Source organism: Vicia villosa, linkage group LG2 (assembly GCF_029867415.1).
Source record: "Vicia villosa cultivar HV-30 ecotype Madison, WI linkage group LG2, Vvil1.0, whole genome shotgun sequence".
NCBI classification, from domain to species: Eukaryota; Viridiplantae; Streptophyta; class Magnoliopsida; order Fabales; family Fabaceae; genus Vicia; species Vicia villosa.
This window is the reverse complement of record NC_081181.1, coordinates 140916092-140922091: the sequence shown is the minus strand read 5'-3', so window position 1 is coordinate 140922091 and position 6000 is coordinate 140916092.

The window sequence follows — 6000 nt, the reverse complement described above, 5'->3', positions numbered from 1 at the left end:
AATCGGCCATTGGAGGCCGATTGAAGCTTTTAGGTTTGAATTTAGGGCTTTCTTCTAGGGTTTAAATTAGGACTAATTAATGGTATAATCAGGTTCGTGTGGTTAGGACGAAGAAGTTGATAGGGTCGCGAAAGATTTATGTCCATGTTTGAGCTATTCGCTATTTTTCAATTCAGTTTGCTACGAACCGAAACCGTAGTTAAATCGTAGCTAAAACCCAGAAAATATGCAGGTCCTCTTGGGACGATGATGATGTGTCCATGTGCCATTGGCTGGTTTAAATTCGCGCGCGCGTTTCATGTGTGTGTCTTGATTTGGTATATGTGGTGCTGAGTGCGTGTGCCTAACGCATAAGTGCGTTTGGTGTGTTTGTTGGTTGTTGTGCTTGTGAGGGGGAGGTCATGGGTTCGAGCCTCCCCTCTAACATTTATTTTTCTCAAAATTTCCTCCCTGATCCCACGCGCGCAGGTCTATAAACCTCACCATACATCCTCCAAATCTGGCCATTAAATCACTACTCAGCCAGATCCAACGTGCCTATAATTAATCCCTATACCATGTACCATACTAATTGCCATACTGAATTGCAACCCTAATAACTAAATTAATTTTAATTAATTTATGTGTTTTATTTAAATCCTTTTTAAACATTTGTTTATATAATAATAATAATTTATTTTTATAAATAGGTTATTATATATATTATGAATGTTAAAATTTCAATTTGTTGTTCGTTCCGATTAAATCAATTAATCGCTATGGTCAACAATAAATTTTAATTAAAAGGTCATTTAATTAAAATATAACTAACTGCTATTTGATTAAATGGTTTCGACTATCTTATTAGTCGCGATGATTAATCTTTCTATTTTTCTACTTTAATCCGTTACCCTTTTTAATCGAATTAATCGATTGCGAGGGGTAACGATACAAATTAATTATTAAAAATATCCTAATTCGTTATTAGTAATAATCAAATTAATTGATTAAAATTGGTAACATTACAATTTCAAATCTGTTAACTATGGCGATCAAATCTATTGATCGTCGCGGTTAATAGTGAAAAATTAAATCAGGGTTGTACGCCCACACCTCAAAACACTTTTCAAACCTTTTAAAACCTCAATATCAAATACGGATTTTCATCCTCATTCAAAACTACGATAGGCTATTCAAAAGCCTACAAACCATCTCAAATCAAATATCAACTAAGGGCGTACAACCCGTCCCCCGAACTACGTTGACTCTGATTCTCCCTAAGGAGATGCGTAGGCACTTGGATAACCAAGGCGAGTCCCCTTCCCTAAAATCTCAATTTTTCCCCTATTCAATTCTTTAGCTATTAAACCTCAATATTTTAGCCATAAACCTTTACCTTAGATTCAAAGCCAATAGGAAAGGGTTGAGGGTGCCTAACACCTTCCCTCGATCTGAATATAGTATCTTACCTTGATCTCTATACTGCGTAGGATTTCCTATTCGCCCTTCAGAATAGGTGGCGACTCTAAGTCTATATTTTTAGGGCAGGTTGCTACACCTAGCGTCACCCAAAAGTTTCTCCGATAGTTCCCCATGAGAAGAGTAGTAGAAGAAGTAGAAGAATATGAAGTGACCACCTTGCCTTTTGACTATCAATGTTTTTCATTGGAGCAATACCTCTCGAAACCATCTTATCTTCCAAAGGAAAATTAAAAGAGTCAGTATAGATTAATTAAATAATTTCACAAGCAAAAATAAGTCAACATCAACTTTCTCTTCTCACAAAAAAAAAACTCCTCGCATTACCATCAGTGGCACCTATTATAACCCAGGTTTCAATGAACCACTTTTTCTGTATTAAGGGACCCACATCAGAAGGGCCGACTCCGTCCTCATAGTCTAGGCCCTCCCATAAGGCCACTAGGGTTTCCTTTATTAGTACTTCCTCCAAGGTTAGAGAATCCAAAGGAATATAGTAGGTATTGCATCCTCGATTAAAGTGGATCCATGCCAAACTTTTTTGGATCTGGTAGTTATAACTAACTATGCACTCCCAAGAGAAATTTGACATTACGGATTCATCTCCCAAGGTTCGACAAAAGACAAGGTGCGCCTTTCTGGGTCCTAGGGCATACTAGGAAGAAGTGATATTTGGAATCCACCCAATTCATATAATAATTACTAAAATGTTTGGCCTCTTACCTCATTGAAGTCAACTCCTGATTTCAAAGCTTATATATGGAGGTACGCTCCACGAAAAAAAAGGTGAAAGAACATGTTTAAGGAGGGATTTCAACCCCAATATTCACATCAAAACTAGAGCATATTTGTAAAATCCCAAGCATTAGGGGTAGTTGGGAGGGCACAACCTTCAAAGGTTTCAGCACTCCTACTTCGAATTCGTTAAAAGGCAAAAAATTTAGGTGAGTGAACAGACACTCATAGAAAGGAATGGATAACCCGTCAAAACAACGGTTGATCCTCTTGTTGGAGTCTACCAGAATGATCTCCCAGTCAAAGGACGAGCCTACTTCTACAAGAGAATTCTCCAACTTAGCTCAACTTTCAAAAATAGGCACAATCCTTAACAATACACGGTCCATCCAATGATATTGATTCATGTCAAACAGCTCTTGATATGGAAGGCCACCCTTATCATTAGTCAGTGGATAGAGCCACTCATTCATGGTTGACAAATTTATAACTTAAATTTAGAGCCTAATATTGGTCTTACTGGGATCATAATCACGCGTACTCATATACAAATCATTATAATGCTGAAGAACCCGCTCATCCCGGGCAGTAATCCCTGCAGAATGAAAATGATTAATAAAGGGGAGGGGTCATCGGAGACCCCTTGAGAAATAGGAACAACATTACCATATTGATCATCACCAACAGATTTCCCAATGCTCTCCTCAGAGAAAAAACTAGAAGATTTGTCAAAAAACTATTTCCCAAAAATTGATTTACTAGAAATACCATCAGACTAAAAATGTCGGATATAATCACTAGACCTAAATTGGGAAAAATATGAACATAAGAAGTAGTATTTGAGCCATTTAGGGTTTCTACCCCCACAAATGAAGAAAAGTCACTATTGACATAGCTACTTCCTAAAATAGTAGGTTGATCATTCATATGGGTCATTTCAAAGATAAAGGGATATAAAATATTAATTAAAAACATACGGTTTAAAGTGATACCTGGAAACAAAGGTGAATCGAAAGGAGAAGGAAAACATAGGCGAGCGAAAGATTGAGGAAGACTCAAAGGATACACAACTTGAATAAATAGAGAGTGCACCTTGATCAGGGCTTGCTTGAAGGAAGGAATATGGTTTCTCAAGACCTAAGTGCGCTTTAATGAGTAACGAGAACGAAAAATCCATTTAGGGAATTAAGTGTTCCTTATATAAGAAAGGTCGGACCTGGCAAGCAACGATCCAAATGAACAGGAAATGGGAAAACAAAAAGCAACTGTCGGATTGCATATTGAAAAATACCATAATACTCAAGTGCAGTCAAGCACCCTATGGGGAGACATCCTCCCCTAACCCGCCAGCATAGGGCCACGTGTTGAAAATTTGCACAAAGTGTCCCAATGGTGAGAAAGGTATTTAATATGGTCGTACCCTAAATTTGTCCTACCCTTTATCAAATTTTCTAGCTTAGACTTCTCTTTTCATCTGCATACCTCTATCAGGTCATCTTGCATGTCATGCATCATTAATAAGTAATTTGGCATGGGATCAAGAGTTCTTGGATTTTGGTTTTCCCCATTCAAAGAGGATTATTTGGTTCCCAAGAAAAGGTTGAGACTCATATCATCAAGATCATAGTCTTTGCCAAGCATCATTAAGTTACAATGGCATCTTCTTCAAGTTTTCTCAAAAACATCAAGTACTTAAGGCTTTGGGCTCATTTTTGTTGATCTTGGATTAGGGTTTGGATTAATTATCATCCTCTTGAAGCATGCTCATCATCACTGTGTATCTCAAAGGAATGAAATTAGGGTCTGTATTGATCATTGTTGCTCAAGGTTATTTGGCTTTGGTCAAAGTCAACTTAGGGTTGACTTTTTAACCAAAGATTGATCTAAAGGCATGAGTAGAGGTTCATTGTGTCTATATGCATTTTATTGGTTCCAGAGAGTATTTCAAATTGTTGAAGATAACATGGCAAATCAAAGAAATATTTGAATTTGGTTTCATTGGTAAAAGTTAATAAAGTGCCTAAAAGTCAAAGATTGACTTTAAGGTTTTTGGTCAAAATCAAGATATCAAGCCAACATGTTCATAATAGCACCAAAGTGATGCCAAGTGTCAAGGAGAATCATGAAAAGTCAAAAATGGATGTAAAGGTCAAAGTTGAAGAAGTTGAAAAATTTTCTAAGTCCAAAAATAACATGTTCATATAGTCAATTTTGCAAGACTTTATCTTTTCATTTATGAACCAAAATTGGCAAATAAGGACTGTAATTGAAGTTTATTTTTGATACTACATCATGGTACAAAATTTGATTCAAAAAGCAATCCATAAGTGGTAAAATTTGGTGCTAAAGTAGAGGATTCAAAAGGTGTGAAATAGCAAAACACTTAGAATTTTTCTAATTGCTAAAGTAGAAATCTTGTGACATGATTTTGAAGGCAAGTTATTGAAATTTCTAGGTCTTATATCAATTTGGTTTCTACACCAAAGTTGTAGTATGCCATGATGTTTATCCGATGACACCAAATTTGTACCAAATGGATCACTATACATCAAGATAAACAATGGTAAAGTCACCATGTTGAACCTGCAAAATCCAAAATGCCATAACCCTAAACTAATTCCCAAAACAACCAAAAGTTGAAAATCAATTGAACCAAACTTCTCCCTCGTGCCAGCTCACTCTTGATCAAGTTACAAACACTTCTGAACCCTCTTTCCAAGCCTGTAACAAGCTGAATTCAAACCTACCTCCAAACCACCATTCAAGTGAAATTTCATGCCAATAAACTCCAAACCTAAAAATAACTACCCCCAACCCTTAGCTTTGAATCCTAACCTAATCAAGCTTCTTCCACAAGCTTCATGAAAATCACTAGTTCCCTCCATAATTCATGACAATCACCATTTTTTCACCAAAAACTCAAAATCTTCATTTCTTCGAATTGCAATTTTCCTTCACTCTCTCTTAAATTTTTCACATCTTCATCATCATCATTCATAGAACCTTTTGCAAGCAATATCTGCTCCAATTCATCACCAAATCCAAATCTGCAACCTTCATGTTCATCAATAGAGTGAAATTTGAATTCTCATTTTCCTTGCAATTCTCCAAGATCTAATGCTTCAAACATCATCTACAAGTCACGAATAAGCAACAATATGCACTAGATCACTTATGGAGCCACTAAATCTATTGAGAAGATTGAGCAACATTCAAGCACAATTATTCATAGATTCTTCATCCTTAAGTATCGCTGAAGCTTAATCAATCATTATTTCACCTTGAAATCCACTTTAAAGAGGCATTGGACCTTGCCTTGATAGGTACAGTTGCTCAATACTCCAATTTCATATTATGACGAAACTTAATCCATATAACTGACCTTATTTAATGGAATAAGACTTAATTATTGTCATTGTATTTAATTAAATCACTCTATAATACTTTTTTCAATTAGTTCTTAAAATCATTTATAAAAAATTATATTTATTTAACATTAATAACGAACACGTCTATGAAGGAATGACATATGAATAATAATATCGTCACCCCGTTTATATTAAATTATAGTCACTTTACAATTTTAATTTATTATTCTTCTTTCTTTAAATTTTTTTAATTCATCTTTCGTAGTGTAATTAATAAAAGACAATGATATAAAATATCATACTTGATTTATTTAACTACATTTATTTCTTAATATGCTTATACTTATAGTTATATATTTATATTTACATATTTCATAATTGAAAATATATTTATATTTAATCTTCAATATATTTTGAATAAAATTATCTCTATAATAAA